Genomic DNA, 20,946 nt, shown 5'->3' on the forward strand with positions numbered 1-20,946 from the left:
AAACCTGACAAATTTAAAAAGTATTTGGATGAGCACTTGAAATGTCATAACATTCAAGGCTACAAGCCTAGTGCAAGAATGTTGGATTAACGTAGATAGAAGTATATGTTTGGAGGTATAGAGTGGATGGGCTGGAGGGTCTCTTCTGTACTGTATGATTCAATAGTTTAGTTAATCCATCATGAATTCATTAATCTGAGAACTAATAATGAATCCATTCACTAATTTGAAGAAGGGTTAATTCTGCTTTCTCTCCACAGATGCTGCCAGACCTGCAGAGTTTCTCCAGCACTTTCTTTTTTTGTTCTATCTAAAAGATGCACTGCAGCAGTTCATAAGGCTCATCTGACAGCACCTTCCAGACTCTCAACCTCAACCACCTTGAAGGACAAAAGCAACATGTGAAAGTGAACACTACCACCTTCAAGTATCCCTCCAATTCAACCACTATTCTGGCTTGGAACAAATGCCATTACTTCACTGTCACTGATTAAAACCCTGGAACTACTTTCTTAACAACACTATGGGTGTACATACACTATATGGACAACAATGATTTCAGACAGCAACTCATGAGCCTCTCAATGTATGACAGTTGTGGTCTTTTAGAAAGTGTAACATTGCATTAAAGATTGGCCAAATGTATTTATAAAGTACTGGTCAAAACTTCCAAATATGACATCAACCTTGTTTCTTTCTCTTAAGAGACTAATGGACCTGTTGTAGATTTGTAGAGTTATCTGAACTTTTTTTAACATTACATTTTAGTTTCATCAACAGCACTGAGAAGAAAGAAACAAAGTTAGACAGTGAAAAATATCCAAGACCTTCAAGATATGTTTAAGCATAATAGTGTCCACAAAGATATCTCTGCTCACACTTGCACGTTCAACAATCAGTTGTATTCTCAGATTTTTCAGCAATATTTTTTGGTTTCTGTTCAGTCATAGAGTCAGGCAGCACAGAAACAGACCCTTTGGTCCAACTCATCCATGCAGACCAAGTTTCACAAATTAAACCAGTCCTCCTCACCCGCATTTGGCCACTAAACCTCTCCTATTTATACACCTATTCAAAATGTCTTTTAAATGTTGTAACAGTATCTGCACCAATCACATTCTCTGGCAGTTCATTCAACATACAAACCACCCACTGTGTTTAAAAAGTTGCTCCTTGGGTCCCTTTCAAATCTTCCTCCTCTCACCCAATTATTTAGCAGGTACTTTGTTGCACAATTGACCGGATTTATTTATTTGCAGATTGGACAGCAGCTTCCAACGATCTCACCAGATTCAAATCAAGAGGCTGTTGTCGGGATTTGACTATTCCTTCAAGGCTGTTTGAGAATGGTACCTCACGGTCTGGCATGAACATGATGTCCCCATATTTACTTTGCGCATACCAGAATTCACCAGAAAAGGTCAGTGCTTGTTCATTCAAATATAAGTACCCTTTTAATAACATAAGTTGTAACTATCGTCAAACAACCTCTCTTGTCACTAAAAATTAACTTATACAAGTCTGGAATCTAATTTCTTCACAATTGATTAATGTTAAAGATTTTTAAAAATCTTTAAAATATCTTTAAAAAAATTTTAAAGACAATTCTTTCCTTCTTTCTATTTTTCTCTTAATCTTTTTTCTCTAATTTGCTTTCCGTACCAAATTTAGTATTGAATTCAATATTTTTACTGACAGATTTTGTTGGTCATTGCTCATTAACACTTCTTTGATTTGTCTGATTAAAGAGATGAACATGTCCTGTTCAGACAAGCTCCAGGTGCCTTGTAGAAGGTGCAGCCTTCTTAAATGATTGATTGAATGATATATCTGTATAAAGCCCATGGTAAGTCTTGAGTAAAAGACAAGCCTGCCATTTGTTCACTGTCTATGAATAAATACGAGTTCAATCATTTGGATAACAGCCCAAGATAGGTCTATCAATCAACAAGTTGAATATTTCTTCTGACCAACTTCATGAAAAAACATGCCAAAGAAGCTGTCCTTACCACATACCCCCACCTCATCTTCTGCACCATTCACAGACAAATTGAAGCACTCCATTCAATGAAGACTGTTTAAGTTCATTTTGAAAATACTGTTACCAATTCAACAAAGCTGAACATAAGCTATTTTCCTCACTCATCTCCCACAGGCTTATACTGGGTTGCATAGAATGGAGTCAACTTAATACAGTACTTCACCCAAGTGGTCATACCATGCAACAGCCTTGATAGCAAGCACTAGAAACTTCTCAACTTTGGCTAGCACTGCAAACAACTCTGAATTAGTTCACATCCAACTTTTGCAAAAGAGGTGCTTTCCACCAGCAGTTACTCTATTGCACTCAGTTATAGGAAAGTGCTTTGACTCCAATTAGCTCAGAGGCTGCAAGATTTAACTAGAGTTCTACCTGATCAGTATGGTTTGGCTTTAAGGCTTGTTAATAGATTTTCTTTTCAGACACAGTGACATTAGAGGATCATGCCAAAGACAATGAATGGAAAACTGAATTACATCATCGTGCCAGAGATTAATGATCATTCTTCTCAATGTTATTTGCCATACCAGCACATCATCTTACAAATCATTTTGTAGGTATCAAAGCTTTGCTATGTGCAACATCTGTATGAGATGTGTCTATCAGAGCATAAAACGGGCAAAATATTCCAAAAGTAGCTAGCAATGCAGTTATAATTTTAAAAGTTGCATTAATGAAAAAAAGTTGGATGACTAAACAAAAAAATTCATCCCAGCCTGGACAGAATGTTTGAAAGGAAATAGTCGAGTCAAAATATAATTGAAAAGTAAAAGTACAAACAAGACAAAAAATCTTTGCTTGTTAGGATGCTAACATACAAAGAATATGTTGCATTATTGTTTTCTATCCACTCCTGCAATAGCTACCACATTTTAAGGCCACCTTAAGTTTAAATTATTAGTTTTATTCAGCAGGGGTCTGAGCTTTGTAGTTTAGACAGGAAACAAATGCAGATGCCTGTGGTTTTTAATTCTATTGAGGATAGAAGATGGAGATGGAGTCACATGTTTAAAAACATATTGCAAGACATAAAGTCGAAGAAAATGGTTAAATACTTGAGAAATGAGAAAATGTGCTGCACGAGTTTTTCCATATCACCTGCCAGTGTGTTTTAGTGACTTCCAGATGGAGTCCAGTTTAATTATGTTATATTCTTCAATGAGTTTCAGCATAAAAGGAAAATCACTAAGATTTAAAATTTATTTTAAATAAACATTTTGTCAGGCATAATAAAAAAAATAACAGTTCGAACTACAACTGGTTTGAGAGAGAAACTTGGCAGGTCTTTACGAGTGCCTTTAATCAGACTTTTTTTCTTGTGGAAAACAGTGGTAAGGTAGCTGGAATGCAGGGCTACAAACCCAAGGTCAAGGCTGCTGTCTCTGCACATTAACATCTTGCCTATCACTATGGTTATGGGAGTGTGGAATTGAATGTATACAATTAAAATCAGCCTTGTTTCCCTAGCCATATATGATGAGACAGAATCTGGCCAAAGTAGACTAGGAGCAGTTGCTGTTAAGAAATCCACATCAGAGCGGTGGGAGTCATTCGAAGAGGAAACAGTGAGAGTGCAGAGCGAACATGTTCCTGTAAAGGTGAACGGCCAACAAGTTGAGAAATGTCAAGCAAAATACAGGATTAGATAAGGGAAAAATGAAAGTTTATGGAAGATACTGATGTGTCAAACCAGCAGAAGGCGATGAAGAGGAGACAGGTGAAATAAGTGAAAATCCAAAGACGTCTAATAATACATTAAGGACAAGAGGATTATCAGGGAAAAAGTAGGGCTCATTAGAGATCAAAGGGACAATCTGTGTGTAGAACCAGAAGATGTAGGTGAAGTTTTAAATGAGTACTTTACATCTGTGTTCACTATAGAGACGGACTATGTAGGCATAGAAATCAAGAAGGGGTATAGCAATATTTAACAAATTAGCACTGAGCAGAAAGAGGTGTTAGGAGGTTTAAAAGTGGATAATTCCCCAGATGAGATGTACCAGGTTATTGTGGAAGGCAAGGGAGGAAGTTTCAATCTGTATCAATAATTTTCAAATTCTCTCTGGGCATGGGAAATATGTCAGAGGATATGAGGACAGATAACGTTATTCAAGAAGGGTGGTAGGGAGAAACTAAGATATGATAGTTTAAAATCGGTGATAGGGAAACTTGGGAAAAAGAGATCTGAAGGACAGATTTAATCTCCACTTGGAGAGGCAAGTTTTAATCACAAATAGTCAAAGTAGTTTTCTTCATCCAATCTTATCGACTGCATTCGTTTCTCCTGATGTGGTTTCCTCTATATTGGGGAGACCAAATGCAGACTCAGGGACCGGTTCACAGACCATCTGTGTTCTGCATGCAACAACCAACCTGAACTTCTGGTTGCCATCAATTTTAGTTCACCCCTCCTACTCCACTGGCAAAATGTCCATCTTTGGCCTCCTCCACTGTCAGAGTGAGGCCAAATGTAAACTGGAAGAACACACCAGATATTTTGCTTTGGAAGCTTACAGCCCAATGGCCTTAACATTGACTTCATCAGCTTCAAAATCCTTCCATCCGCAGCCTTATCCTATGTCCACCTCTCCCCCTCTTGATCAGACCTAACCTGTCTATCTTCCCACTCACCTATCTGTTTCACCCTTCCCATAAGACTAATCACTACAACTCCCTCCCTGCATCCACCTACCACCATATCTCCTACCCATCCCCCAGCACCAAACCTGTCCTTCTATTTATTTCTGGGCTCTCCTTCCTATCCCCATTCTTGACGTCGGGTTTCGGCCCAAAACATTGACTTACCTGCTCCTCGGATGCTGTCTGATCTGCTGCACTTTTCCAGCCTCGCACCTATAGATTCTGGCTTCCAGCATTTGCAGTCCTTATTGTCTCAAAGTAGTTTTGTTAGGGGACAACCATATGACAAATTTAAGTAATTTTTTTCAAGGAGATGACTAAGTGTATAGATGAGAGTTGTGTAATCAATGTATTCTACATGAATCTCAGTCAGGGTTGGTTAAAAAGTTAACAGTAGTCTACAACGAATTTGGCAAATTAGATCCAAAGTCAGATCAGTGGCAGGAGGAAGACAGTGATGGTTGAAGGTTCTTTTTGCAACCGGAGCCCTGTGACCAGTGACATACTGCAGGGTTCGGTGCTGGGTCTTTTGCTATTTGTTGTGTACATGAATAATCGAGAAAAAAACGTAGGAGATATGATCAGCAAGTTCATAGCAGACACAAAATTTGGTTGTGTGATAAATAGCAAGGGGTAAAGCCTTAGACCACAGGGCAATATAGATTGGCTGGTCATGTAGGCAGAACAGTGGCAAATAGAATTTAATGCTGAAAAATGTGAGGTGATGCTTTTTGGAAGAATTAACAAGCTAACGAAGTACATTTGAATAGTAGGACCCCACGACGTTCAGAGGATCAGAGGGACTTAGGTGTGCATGGACATAGATATTTGAAGGTGGCATGACAGATAAATTTAAGATGGTTAAGAAAATATAAGACCATGAGACATAGGAGTGGAAGTAAGGCCATTCGGCCCATCAAGTCCACTCCGCCATTTAAATCATAGCTGATGGGCATTTCAACTCCACTTCCCTGCACTCTCCCCGTAGCCCTTGATTCCTTGCGAGATCAAGAATTTGTCGATCTCTGCCTTGAAAGCATCCAACATCCCGGCCTCCACTGCACTCCGCAGCAATCAATTCCACAAGCCCACCACTCTCTGGCTGAAGAAATGTCGTCTCATTTCAGGTTTAAATTTACCCCCTCTAACTTTAAGGCTGTGCCCACGGGTCCTAGTCTCCCCACCGAACATAAACTGCTTCCTGGCGTCCACCCCTTCTAAACCATACATTATTTTGTAAGTTTCTATTAGATCTCCCCTCAATCTTCTAAACTCTAATGAGTACAATCCCAGGATCCTTAGCCGTTCATCATATGTTAAACCTACCATTCCAGGGATCATCCGCGTAAATCTCCGCTGGACACGCTCCAGGGCTAGTATGTCCTTCCTGAGGTGTGGGGCTCAAAATTGGACACAGTATTCTAAATGGGGCCTAACTAGAGCTTTATAAAGCCTCAGAAGCACATCATTGCTTTTATATTCCAACCTTCTTGAGATAAATGACAACATTACATTCGCTTTCTTAATTACGGACTCTACCTGCAAGTTAATCTTTAGAGAATCCTGGACCAACACTCCCAGATCCCTTTGTACTTCTGCTTTGCGAATTTTCTCACCGTTTAGAAAATAGTCCATGCCTGTATTCTTTTTTCCAAAGTGCAAAACCTCACATTTACTCACATTGAATTTCATCAGCCATTTCCAGGACCACTCTCCTAAACTGTCTATATCTTTCTGCAGTTTCCCCACCTCTTCAGTACTACCTGCCTGTCCACCTATCTTCGTATCATCGGCAAACTTCGCCAGAATGCCCCCAGTCCCTTCATCCAGATCATTAATGTATAAGGTGAACAGCTGTGGCCCCAACACTGAACCTTGCGGGACACCACTCGTCACCGGTTGCCATTCTGAAAAAGAGCCTTTTATCCCAACTCTCTGCCTTCTGTCAGACAGCCAATCCTTAATCCAAGCCAGTGGGATACTTGCCTTTGTTAATGAAGCTACTGAATCCAAGAACAGAGAGGTTACGTTGGAGCTGTATCAATGTGAGTTAGGAGTACTCTGTGAAGTTCTGGTTGTACTACTAAAGAAAGGATATGAATGTAGACAGTGTGATAATTAGCTGTATTGGATTTGACGTGCCTTTTGTGTAAAGGTATAGCTGGACAATAATCCAAATTGCTGAATCAATGCCAATGTTGTAGCTGAACTGGTACAATTGGCAGGGGCATGGTTAGTTCTGGATCACAGATTGTCATAATTATTGCTGGGATGTTGTCAGGACCCATATTTGCAGTATTCAATATCTTGAGCTATTTCAATATATTGTATAAAGTGAATTGAGTTAGTTGAAGCCTAGCATTTATGATGTTGGGGACCTCAGCAGAATGCCAAGATGGACCATCCACTTGAACATTCTGGTTGAAAATAGATGTCAGCCTTGTCTTTTGCACTGTCTCATCATAATAAAATAACCTTCCTTCAATTCATAATCTTTAAATCTGGTCCATCTTTTTCCTTTACCACAATTTCTTTAAATTCTACTGCATTATGGGCACCATCACCAAAATGATCCCCCACGGTCACTTTTACCACTTGACTAGCTTTTGTTCCCAAAATTGGGTTCAGCAATACCTCCTCTTTGATGACTGAAGATGATCTCCTAGAATCATTGAAGACTTTTGCCCCCACTAAGCCTTCACACTTTGTCTATCCCAGTTTGAGGAGGTTGAAACCCCCTGTTTTTATTACCCTATTATTTTGGCACTTCTCAGAGTTGCCTACATGTAGATCCTTCTATCGCTTTCCATCTGGGGGTCTGTAGTACACTGCCAGCAAAGTGATTGGTCCCCTTTTGTTTTTAACTTCTACTAACATGGCCACATTTGAAGAACCTCCTCAGATATCATTAGTAATTGACACTTTGATGAATATTGAGACACCATCTCCTCTTTCATGGCTACCCCCTCATCCCACAATTTTGCTCGCTTGTCTTGTCTGAAGATCTGAGAATATTATGCTGCTTGTCCTGACAACCCCTCAGCTATGTCTCAATGATAGAAATTGTATCAAATGCCCATGTGTTAATCAACACCCTGAACTCTTCTGCCTCACTTGCGAAACTCCTTGACTCTCCTTTGCCCCCTACTGTATCTCTACTCTGTATCCCATCATCCTGACAAATTGGTTCAAAATGACACCAACAGCACTACAATCTTTTGAGGTGCTTTTTCTGTCAATCTGCAACCTAACTCCCTAGGTTCTTGTTGCTGGACCTTATCCCTCTTTCTGCCTATAACTTTGGCAGAACTTTGTAAACCACAATGTCTGTTTGCCCTCCTACTTGCAGACACAGTGACATCTTTAATCCTGGTCACAAGAGGCAACACACCATCCTATAGTCACATCTATGGCTCCAGAAATACTAATCTGTACCCCTCAATATTGAATCTATCACTATCACTATTGCTCTCGCTCTCTTTCTCCTACCCGCTGTGCAGCCAGTCTCTGGATGCACTCCCCAGAGGAATCTCACTTGCCATTTACCAACACAGAACAAGAGTTCTTGAGTGAGATGCTCTCTGGAGCTTTCCTGACTATCTGCCTGTCTCCCTTCTTTTGACTAATGCTCACCCAGTCCTTCTCTAATTGCACCTCATTAAGGTGTGGGGTGACCACATCTAAAAGTGTGCTACCTTGTAACTCTCAGCCTCATAGATGCACTGCTGCTGCTCCAACTAATGCTCAAGTTCCGAAACATGGCGATCAAGCTGGTCAAACTGGTGGCACTTTCTGTAGCTGTGATCATCCAAACTGCAGAGGTGTCTAAGACTTCCCACATACACCTGGCTGCACAACATATGGGGCTCAACTCTCCGGGCATTTCCTTAATTGAAATACTCTTTACCCTAAATTTAAGACAAACTGAAATTATTTAAGGAGTTCTTTAAGAGGAAAGTTCCAACTCCTACCTTTCCTTAATGCAGTTTTAAAGTGTAGAAAGGTTTTACCACTGCCTGCTAATCAGCTTTTTGCATGGTTCTGACATCACTTTCATCAGCCTTTTCACATTTTCACAGCTGGGGTTCTTTTTGGGGTTATGTGCTGCTCCAACTGGCTCCAATCTCTTACTGTTTCTGCTGGCTTTATAATCGGAAACCTTGCTCTTTCTCATGCTGGTTTCATAGCCCCAGACTCCTCTTTTCACAAATTATCATGGGTCATCACATCACCCACCCTCTGTGATGCTCTGAGGAAGGGTCACCAGACCCAAAATGTTAACTCTGATTTTTTCTTCACAGATGCTGCCACACCTGCTGAGCTTTTCCAGCAGCTTCTGCTTTTGTTGCCTCTGTGATGTTGACTGCGTATCATGGAGTGTACTCATCATGTCATTTGTTTCTCTCTTGCTATTGTATAATTTGGTAAATACCCAAAATATAAGGCACTCTGTTTACTTGGTAATCAGTGTGGTATTTTTCCAGATGACCATTCCTGGTACCATGCGGTATTTGCTACCTCTACCAGCATGAGGTACTGGGTAAGGGTTATTTGTGGCAGTTTGCTACTACCAATCTTTGTTTTGAGAATACATTACCATAGATCACCTATAGAAGAGATAGTGTTCTGTTAGGCAACAAGAAGATTTATTGCATATCAGCAATACGTATAACTGGATTTGGTCAGACATAATTACGAGGTACTTAGGAAGTTGTGACAGGTATATCTGCTTCCTTTAAAAGCAAGAATAGAATTCCTTGTCTTCAGCCACAGACAATGTGAGACATCAGTAGAATGGGCAGAGCCAATGTAACATGAAAATGAATCTCTTCAGAACGATTATCTTATACTTTAATTAGAATTGCTGCAGTACAGGGAATTTTTAAGACAAGATCCTAAATTTGCAACAGTATCCCTATGAGCTACACCTGGTGAATTGTGCACAACATATCTTGTACAGGAAGTCAGATACCAATAACTTGCATCTCAAGTGTATGAAACCATTCCAAAAAAGAGGGAGTTGGGAAACCAAAACCAAATTCTCTGATTTTTCTACGCAACCACCAACAAGAATTCATCAATGGTCGAGGGGTACTTATTTAATACATTGGAGAAGTACATTTTCTGCAAAATGTGAGATTTTATGCTTCATACCAGCAAATTAGAAGCTGTTCCATAACATAACTGAGAAATCGAGGGTCCATCATCACTGAAAACAGCAGTGATAAATTAAAGCCTTCATGCAACATGAAGGGTGCAAAAAGATCCATGCATGACAAGTGAAGATTTGGTGCTGGCGGAAAGGGAGGTATTCAATTTAACAAAAACACACATTGAATCCCATCAATTTTAGTACCAGTTTCTTATAAAAGAAGTGTGTTCTCAGAATTAAATGGTAACATATGTCACACTGACCTTTATCAACATTATAGGTTCCTGAGCCAATTAGACAGTGTCTGGAATTTGCCCATTGCTTTCATTTATATACTGCTTTGAAATACTCCTTTAAATGCATCTGCTGTTTTCCCATCTCAAACTGTTCAGCGAAAAGACCTATGTAACACACTGTGCAGTTCTTGAATCAATCAGCAAAATGAATGTCTTTGGTTCCCCTTTGCCACTGACTATAAGCCATCTTCCTTTTTCCGTCTGAACTATCCAAGTAATCACATAACTTACTTTCCACACTTTTCTATGTAGCTGCCATTCCTTATTACTTTTTACTTCCTTGTATATGTTTTGTAAAATAATCCTTCAATTAAATTGAACCTCTCATTTCAACTCTGATGTCTAATCCCCAATCAGGTCAAATCCCATCTTTCTATTTTATAAACTGGAATTTGCTACTGTTGATTTTTAAAGGAAAAGGAAAATAAGGTTTATTTTCCATAATAACCAACAGAACCCCCCTGAATCAATCAAACTTGATGCAAAAGTTTTTGAAAATTCCGAGCATCATGAAAATTCTATTTGCAGTATCTCCTTCTGAAAGAAACAGTGATAATATACAGTAGCTAGGAACAGAACAAGGTTCATCTGATTCAAATAAATTATTGAATTCCAACAAAGGTAGGAATCTGAAAAGGGTACACTAATTTCTTATCGATCCTTTCCAGTTCTCTGACGCAAGTACTCGGTCATTTGATATTTTGGATGTATTATTCTTGCTTCTATGAATTATTTTAAGTGTGAATAAAGATGATTTGTAATTTGGTTTGTACAATGCGTTCTAGCATTACAATTTTCTTCCATCTTGCTAATTGACAATGGGTACTTTAAGTCCCCGCGGCAGAGTCAAATAAGTGCTCTAATGTAATCAGAGACAACTTTGCATACAAGAAGCATAATCTCGGAATTTCCCTCTCTCTCCGTAAAGTTTTCCACCTAATTTTCGGTATCATACATGCACCTTGATAGAACTAGATTAACGTAAGATATTGGCGCATTAATTCATTGTTCCAGAATGACAGTATTCATTGTATGATATGCCTCTGAACCAAATTCTCCCTTTCAGAGTCCTGAGGATTTATGGTAATTATACAGTCAGCATTAGTCCTAGCTGGATGAAGTGGAAAAAAAGTTTGATGGCTTTTCAATTTATGTACATAACATATTTTGTGTGTCAGCCAAGGTTCAGGTAGTACAATGGTCATTTCTAAATTTCGAGGTTCAAGTCCAATTCCAGGACTTTGGTACAAAAACAAAGGTTGATACTCAAGTACAATATTGTCAACTTGCTGCATTGCTGCAGGTCAGATGAGACATTAAATAAAGACCTGTCTGCCCTCGCAGGTAAACACAAAATACCCCATGACGCTATTTAGAACAGTGGCAGAATTATCCCTTACTCAACCTTCAAATAACATTACAAAAACAGATCATCTGGTCACAACCTTGTTTCTGAGAGGATGGGAGCTTGCTGTGTGCAAATTGGCTGCATGTTTCTGAAATTACAGTAGTGACTACACTTCTTTGGTTTTAAAGCATTTCTGGGGCATCCAGTGGTCATGAAAGGTGCTACATAAATGCAAGCCTGTTCTTTAAATTTTAAGCAATTAGGGTTTTAATTTGAGGCTTTGTTTGTTGGTTAGGCCCCTACAGGATTCTGCCCTTTATATTTATAAACATAAAGGGCAGAATCCTATACCGAGCCTAAGCAACATGGGCCACAGCTAGATTTGCAGCAGAATTAGGAGAGATGTCCAGCGTGAGCCACATTGATGTTGGGAGCATCTCGCTGCATCTTTGATGCATCTACCAAGTGGCAAGGCAAATTTCTCGCGAGGCAGCAATGTTGCCAATTGAGGGGGTTCATGGTTTGTTAAATGCCTTATTAATAGCTCAACTGACCTCATTAATAGTGATAACCGGAACTGCAGATGCTGGAGAATCCAAGATAATAAAGTGTGAAGCTGGGTGAACACAGCAGGCCAAGCAGCATCTCAGGAGCACAAAAGCTGACGTTTCGGGCCTAGACCCTTCATGAGAGCAACGTAAGATCTGATGAAGGGTCTAGGCCCGAAACATCAGCTTTTGTGCTCCTGAGATGCTGCTTGGCCTGCTGTGTTCATCCAGCTTCACACATTATTATCTTGGCCTCATTAATATTCAGCTTTCTATCTGACCAAATTAACAAGCTAGGCTTGAAGAATTCTTGACGTAGCTGTCAGAGCAGGTACGTGGAAATTTCAGCAGCCCACCACTAGCTCCAAAGGGTCTCCATGTTTGACATCAGGCACCAACATCTCAGGGCATGCTCTAACAGCACTGGCCACATAAACCATGCATCCAAAAACATTGACATCTGATATGTGCCAGCCTCTGAGAACTCTCAAGGTACATCTCCAATTTACTTACAGCACGCTTCTGAACTTCAGTGCTGCACTGGAAACTATCATTGTAAAACTGCAAAAAGACACTGTGCCGTTAAGGGCACACACAAAGCTCATGGACTGCACTAGGCTGCATTTCCAGGCTGTTTGCATGTTCACTCTGAGTCTACCTAGAAGCTCACAGCATCCCTGCCTTGTGGTGCCCTGCCTTTTTTCCCTCTGCCTTAGTCAAACTCATCTAGGTTCTATCTTGCCTCACTATTTAGAGCAGACACAAAGTCAGGAAGCTTTTCATAGTTGTCAACGGTCCTCAGTCAAGTCGAGGGGGATACCCTTGACCCAGTGGGCACAGCAATGTATGTTAAAGGCAGCCTTTGATATCAGGGCAGGGGCTTGGACACACTCAACTTGGACTGGTCAAGAGTCAGGATACTCATAACAAAAGAGGTTGCAAGCTGGATGTCAGGCAGCCCACCACCCATCTTTATTCTTTCTGGCCTACTGTGCACTGCATTACTCTCAGAATGAGAGACAGGCAGGTATTATGGGAGATGAAAGTGATAGTTATTACTTTTGGCGCAAGTGGACAGGTATCCCTAGTGAGTGAGTAGACAACATAGACAGAATACATGGTTGGAGTTGTCAAGGGTTGGAGTGACTGACAGTGACTGGGGAAAGCATTGCAGGCAATAATAAGCATAGCGAAGCATGGGCCTTGGTGGAAGGTAGCACTGAATATGGTGGCATTCATGCTGTAAAATTTAGAGTTTTGGGTTTGAGTTTGATTTATTATTGTCACATACATCTAGACACAGCAAGTGTTATTTTGCATGCTATGCAGTCAGATCGTACTACACAAAGTGTGTCAGGGTAGCCGAACAGAGTGCAGAATAGTATTACAACTGCAGAGAAGGTGCAGAGAGAAGGATCAACATTAAAAATTGAGAGATCTGTTCAAAAGTCTGATAACAGCAGGAAAGAAGCTGTTCTTGAATCTGTTCATACACATTTTCAAATTTGTACTATTCTGCCCAATGAAAGTGGGTGGAAGAGAGCAAAACCAGGTCGGAAGGGTCTTTGATTATGTTGGTTGCTTTCCCAAGGCAGTGGGAAGTACTGATGGAGTCAATGGATGGAAGGCTGGTTTGCACGATGGACTGGGCTATGTTCATGAGTGTCTGTACTTTCTGGTGGTTTTGGGAAAAGCTGTTGCTACATCACACTTTGATTCATCCAGATAAGATGCTTTCCATGGCGCATCTATAAAAATTCGTATGATGTTTTATGTACATGCCAAATTTCCTAGACCTCATGAGGAAGCAGCGTTATTGTTGTGCTTTCTTGACCATCGCATCAATGTGGATGGACCAGATCAGATTGTTGGCAATCATCACTCCTAGGAATGTGTCACTCTGGGCCATTTCCATAGCAGCATCACTAATGCAGGCAGGGGCGTGCCCTCCACTCTGCTTCCTGAAGTCAATGAACGTTTCCTTTTTCTTCCTACATTGCTGGGCATTCCTCCAGATGGCTAAGACTGGTATCATGGTCTCCACTGCTGGTCCGGGGGGATCAGAACATCCCATGTCCTCACCACCTTCAGTTCCCTGCCTGCAGAATGGGGTGCCAACTTCCCCTTGCCTAGCATGTTTGGACAAAGTCAGAAGTTAGGTGGTTGAAAACGGGGCTGCGCTTCAAAAGCTTGTGATTTCAAATAAACCTTCTGATAATAACCTGGTGTCATGTGACTTCTGATTTTGTCCACCCCAATCTAACACCAGCACCTCCACATCACAGCACATTTGGGGAAAATGTATGGAACTTTGCAGTGCAGGTCCAGACTGACAGTGGCTGTCTGAATGCTCAATGGGCTCTTAAAGATGATGTGGGTACAGGAAATGTTGATCACTTGGTGGTCATTTGATGAGTGGCAAGTTGTTCAATGAATTGCACATGGTAAGATGGTGATGGAATCAAATGTGAAGGACACCATAGGACAGAGGGGGTATTTAATATGGTGAGTTGGTAATTTATGGCAAGAAATCTCACAAGGGCTCCCAGCAGGAAACGCTTCAAAAAAACTAGGTGAAATTCAAACATAGTTAAAGAAATGGAGGATTCTGACCAAAATGATGGAACAGGTATTCTTTACCTGAGAGGATTAGGAAGAGTTTCTGACTATTAATTACTAACTGAATGATTCATTTCAATGGGAGGGGGAATGATTAAAACTGCTGATATATGCAACTTTGGGACACTAATATGTATTTATTTAATTGTTGTTGCTACATGATATCCTTGAATAAAATTCAGAGTGATTCAAGTCTCAGGTGTAGCCTCCAGTTCCTTAAGCCTAATATAGATGTATAATTATAATCTGGAACTAGTCAATGTGTTCCACAAGTAACTGAATAAAGCTCCTTTGATTCAATAGATTATTGTATTTTAATAAAAACCAAAAATTACATATGTAAAAGTGCATTAATTCATTGCGGACTGTTTCTAGTTCTCTTATGCAAAGTATTGTATTATTTATTATTTGGCTGAGTTAACTTGTTTCCGTGCATCATTCACTTACAAATGAGATTGATCAGTGTTCTGACTGATAAAAATGTAACGCTAATGTAATTTTGTTCCACTTACTTACTGCAAGCAGTAGAGTGAACCTCCTAAGGTGGCTCCAATCATCAAGAATATGTATTAACCTTGTGCATACTAAAGTTGTGATAAAAGATACAGGTTGTTTATAGAAAATTATGTCAAGCTACTTGTAAGCCAAAGCACACCAGGGGCCAACATTTTTGCCTGGCCTCCGGAAAACCCAGCCTGCATGCTTACGCAGTTGGCAAATTGCACACCTGTCCCATGTGTAACATTACAAGGAATTTTTGTCTTTTGACACGGGGTAGAGTTTGTTTTGCATTGTGCCAGGCCTGAGGAAGTACATGGGCAATATGAAAGCAGATGCAGCTGATGTGGCATCCCTCTCTGGTTCTCCAATACAGTAGCACTGCTCCTAACATGATTTAAACACCTGTTAGACCTCATCCTGCACTCCCAAACCAACAACACTCCCAACTCTCTATCCTCCTTACATTATTCAAAAATGCAATGCCATGTTACCACACATTTTCCCATCTCACTTGGAAACCCTGATGAATCCTGTATAGCCCTACACCCACTATAGAGAATGTTCAGTTCTCAGGAACCATGCAACAGCAATGAGATTTAGATTAAAATGACTGGGAAACCATTAATCCACTAAAAAGAAAATCCTGAATTCAAACTCATCATCATCATTGATACTGGACCAAAATAAAAGCCCAAGGGAAAAAGGTTGCAATCCTTGAAGTATCTGAAATCACACTAAAGATGTATTCTGAGACTGTAATCTGGTAAAACTTTCCATTGTTCTTCATTCAAAAGACTATCTGCTGATCTCAAGCTTTCGAAACCAGCCAAGCATACAAAATGAGCAACTGTCCTAACAAATGCTCCTAATTCCTCTGACAGAATAGATATTCATCGCATGTAAACAAATGGAGGGGTGGTGAGTTGGAAAGCATTTCTTCTACCTTCAGAAGTAGGGTTTAAAAAATCCTGCCAGTCCAATTAAATCAGACCATGCAGCAGGGAACTTTATTTTTACACTTTGAAAGTACATTGGTATTTTTTCTATTGAAAATGTACTGTTAATGTACATGAACAATTTCACAATGCAGACACTACGTAATGTGTGAATATGATTGTTCTACCACTCATTGTATGCTTACTATTAACATATTATTGCTCTCTCCGGCCAGATTCTAGTCAGAGATGTGACTTGCCTGGTGCTAACATCAACTAAGCATTGTTCCGCAACAACTGGGGCCACTGGACTACAACAATTATGCTACTTGGCTATTTTGCATGAGGGTCTGCAAGGATCGATACTGAGGAGCGCCATAGCACCAGCCATAATGTTATATGAACTTGAAAGTAGAATAGTTTAGGATCTGAAAGTGATACTTCACATCTCGTACTCCTCTAAGTCTCCATTACAATGTCTATCTTGTTAATGTAATCTGTAACATGTTGCTAACATGCAGTAAACTACTGAAAACAACAAACGCAGGAGATCACAGTGGATCAGACTGTATCAATGGAAAGACAGCAAGCTAACATTTCAAGTTTAGGTGACTCTTCATCAGAGCTGATGCAATGAACTTTATCTTGTTAACTCCAAGACAGTCTTCTAGTCAAACCAGGAAATGTTTTTCTTCTACCATGCTAGACAAAGCAGGCCCTCTAGTTTCATACACTTAATGAAAACAGTAGTAGCAACTTTCATCATGAGCCGTAGCTCTTTGTGAGTGGCTTGCCCATATAACAGACAAATAATCAAGAATCAGGAGCTCAGCCATAGCAACTGTGGTATTTAACATCAATTAATTAAATAAATCTGGAAAAAGTGTTGGATTTAATCATGTGATCTTGAAGCTACTGGGTTATAGTAAAAATCCATTTGGCTCACCATTTTGCTTAAGGGAAGGAAATCTGCTATACTTGTCTGGGCTGGTCTACATGTGACTCCAGATGTACAGCAATATGACTGATTCTTAATTGCCCATTGAAACCCCTCAAACCTATCACAAAAGGGATCAGTTCTAGGTCTCATGCCAAAGCATACAAGGCAATGGGGCCAAGTGTTGGAAAATGGGATTAAGACATTAATCCTGTTTTTGACCAGCACAGACCCAATGGGCTAAAAGGGCCTTTTTCTGAGCTGTTGATCTCAATGACTCTATGGAAAAAAGCATTTGACATTGATTAAGCCCCAGTCATTGTAAATACATGTACAAGGCCAGTAAATCCTGAAAGGTCTTCCTAACAACTGGTGGCTTGTGCCAAAACTGGGAGTACTGTCCTGCAGCCTAGTCATACTCAGCCAATCATACCTTTCAGCTACTTTCCCAAACTCTTCTATTTCTATCCTGCTCTTGGCAGGATTGAACTACCAGAGGTGGTGGCACGTGGCTTGCAATGTGGAGTGGCCCTGGCAGTCCTCCTGGGAACCTCAGGAAGTTTCATACCATCAGTGCTAAAGAAATCTCCTCACGATTATCACAATTCACACTGCATCACCTAATAAGTTAGTCCTTCGGCACAATGAACATCATTTAGAAGATGCACTGAGAACAGAAATGCAAATAACATATTCTGGATAAGAAAATTCACTGTCCATCAACAATTGTGGTAAATAGCAGCAATACTTCTAAAGCTGTGTGAGTGCTTGGTTGATCAAAGGTTCCACACATATCAAAACACTGACGCCCCATTCTAAGAGCGCTGCTGTGCATAAACTTCGGAGGTCCACAAAGCAGAATTTACTGAGAACATTGCTCAATAGCACCACTACTGACCAAGCTGGCCTACAGAATATCTACCAGGTGGACTTTAACAGATGTTGAATGAATCAAAAGGAGAAAAACCTATTTTACCTTGTCCTCACCAATCTACATGTCATTGAAATGCAATTAACTACGATGGTATTTGGAGGAGTCACAACTGTGGGAACACCGGACTTTCTTTACCGTGTGTCATATGGCAATATCATTACTGCTAAAAGAGAAATTGGATCTCAGAGACAAAAACTGTGCATCAGTGAGGGTGATGGGGACCATCAGTACTAGCAGGTGTGTTTTCAACTGAATCTTCATTTTTATGAGATATAATTCTAACTAGTTTTCTTCCTGGTTCCCACTGACCTTTATTTTTCTTGATGCCACAGTCAGTTAGCTGCTGTTTTTATGTCACTATTACTTCGCCTCTGGAAGTTTTTGCCCTTGTCCATGCTTGCACTGAGGCTGTAATGATGATGGAGCTGTATGACTCAAAGTGAGCATTGATGAACAGGTTGTTGCTGGTGAGTGTTATTCAATACTCATTGTCTACCAGAACTGCAGAGTTTTTACCCGATTCACTGGTTGTGGGATTGCTTAGCTCTGTCTACCACCTGCTGCATCTGCTCTTTAGCATTGGTAACCACATGATCATTATTTCTGAGCCTATGACTACTATCAAGCTAGGAGGTTAATCCTGGTTCATTGAAGCATGTAGGAGAGAACACTAGTAACAGCACATGCGGACTTAAAAGTGAGGTCCAATCTGGTGAAGTTACAATACAGAACATCATCCATGTTAAACAGCAAATGCAGCATGCGATAGAGGTAAGAAATCTCATAACCAAACAGAATCAAGAAAAAAGCATTCCACTGGTTGGATTCATTCATATCCATCAAAAAGGATGATGATTGTGGCTGTTGGAAGAGTCAATCATCTCAATTCCAGGACATCACTGCAGGAATTTATCAATGGCCTTTTTTCCACCATAATTTTAGAAGTAGTGACAGTTGCTAACCATTGCAAAATATTTAGTGTCAAGTTACATTTGTGCCGCTCAAGTGTCAGGCAGTGTCAATCTCTGACGAGAGAGAATCTAACAACGGTTATGACATTGAGACTGGTAATTTTTTTCTGAAGTAGAAGAAATACAAATTACTGTTATTTACTGAATGAAACCATAAGATTCGATTGTTTAGTACATTATTGTTGTACAATAGTCAAAAAATCAAATCTCAAATACTATCTTAGATCATCACCTATCTCTAAAACCGAAAGTAAATATTAAATAAAATGAATTAACAGGTAAATTGCAGTAATACAAAAAACTGTATTATATTTTAAATGGCAGATATAACTAAGACAGATCTTATAAATTGACTCAGAAGTCTACACATCATTTCTGTAATCAAACTCAGTCATAAAGCTTTAAAAAACTTTTATTTCCTCACCTTTGAATTAAGAGTTCGGACGTTGAGATTGTACAGGACTCAGGTACAGGTCGTACAGGTTGGTGAGTCCTCTTCTGGGCTACTGTATCCAGTTCTGGTTTCCCTGTTATAGGAAGGATATTCTTAAGCTGCAGAGAGTTCAGAAGAGATTGACCAAGATGTTGCCAGAAATGGAGAGTTGAAGTTATACGGAGAGACTGGATAGGCTGGGACATTTTTCTCTGGAGTGAAGGAGTTTGTGAGGTGACCTTATAGGGGTTTATAAAATAATGTGGGGTATAGATGAGGTGAATGGCGGGTGTCTTTGCGTAGGGTGGGAGATTTTGAGACTGGGGGCATATTTTTAAGGAGATAGTAGAAAGATTTTAAAAAGATGAGGGGCTTTTTTTTTAACAGAGCGTGGTTTATGTGTGGAATGACCTTCAAGAGGAAGCGATAGTTGTGGGGGCAATGTTTAAAAGACACTTAGATAACAATATGAATAAGAAATGCTTGGAGGGAAATGGGCCAAGCGCAGGTGAGTGGGCTAAGTTCAGTTTGCGATTATGGTTGGCATAGACTGGTTGGACCAAAGGTCTATTTCCATGCTGTATGACTCTAAAGAATTTCTGCTCCCCTTCTTCAGATCCCCAGCCAATAGTGGCGCAAAACCAATCCAAGCTCCATGAACACAGTCTTCACCAAGTATCTTGCAGAATCTCATCAACATGTTCTGAATGGTGTAAATCCAAGAACATTCTCTTCAAATAACAGATATAACCCCAGCAACTATCTGTGCTTACTCTCTGTATCCTTTAGCCTGCCTGCACCATGCCGCTAGATTTATCATCTATTACTCAGTTATGAATGCTCTCTGTGAACTTGTATATGATTTCAACCAGGTTCAGTCTTAGTTTTCTCAACAACTGGAAAGGCCTCTTCCTTTCTCAGTTTCCCTTATCAATTAGGGCCTGTCTCAAAAAGTGTAGGTTTTGTCCACTGATTCATTATGCTACCTCCCATCTGTGTTCTCTTTAATTTTCTTACTGGCTGTGCAGGCACCCGAGGACGTGCACACAAGGACTTCCAGAACACTCGTCATTGTGCACAGAACATTGGAGTGGCTGCTCGTGTGTAGCTGAGTAGCTTAGAGGGAACGTAGCCTTCCACTCACATTCAATGGCATTACCGTTTATGAAAACCCATCATCGACTTCTATCTGATTGCCATTAACCAGAAAACGAACTGGGCCAGCTATAAAAAGACTGTGGCATCAGGAGTAGGTCAGATGCTCAGAGTTCTTCAAACTCAGTACCCGACTCCACCAAGCTTGTTGCCATCTATAAGGCCTAAGTCAGGATTATGTTGGAACTTTTCCCACATTTCTGTGACTATAACTACAACAACAGCCAAGAAGCTCAATAACATCCAGGACAAAACAGCTGCTTGCATGAGGCACCATCCACTACCTAAACATTCACTCTTTCCAACGTTGTGACTGCATTGCCAACATCTACAAGAAACATTGCAGCAAATTACCAAGGCAGCAAATTACCAAGGCTTCTTAAACAGCACTTTCCAAATCCCAACCTCTACTAATGAGAAGGACAAGGAAGGTGTA

At 40.2% G+C, this 20,946-nt stretch overlaps 1 long non-coding RNA gene across 2 annotated transcripts in view; it reads right to left on the reverse strand.

Moving 5' to 3' along the window:
* Positions 1–19,697, reverse strand: part of LOC125456182 (uncharacterized) — a 56,641-nt gene extending 36,944 nt beyond the window's left edge. For both annotated transcript variants that reach the window (XR_007248413.2, XR_007248412.2), the window contains exon 1: positions 19,347–19,697. This is a non-coding gene — a long non-coding RNA (uncharacterized LOC125456182). The remainder of the gene's footprint in view (positions 1–19,346) is intronic.
* Positions 19,698–20,946: the final 1,249 nt, after the last annotated feature.

Source organism: Stegostoma tigrinum, chromosome 8 (genome assembly GCF_030684315.1).
Source record: "Stegostoma tigrinum isolate sSteTig4 chromosome 8, sSteTig4.hap1, whole genome shotgun sequence".
In the NCBI taxonomy this organism is placed as follows: domain Eukaryota; kingdom Metazoa; phylum Chordata; class Chondrichthyes; order Orectolobiformes; family Stegostomatidae; genus Stegostoma; species Stegostoma tigrinum.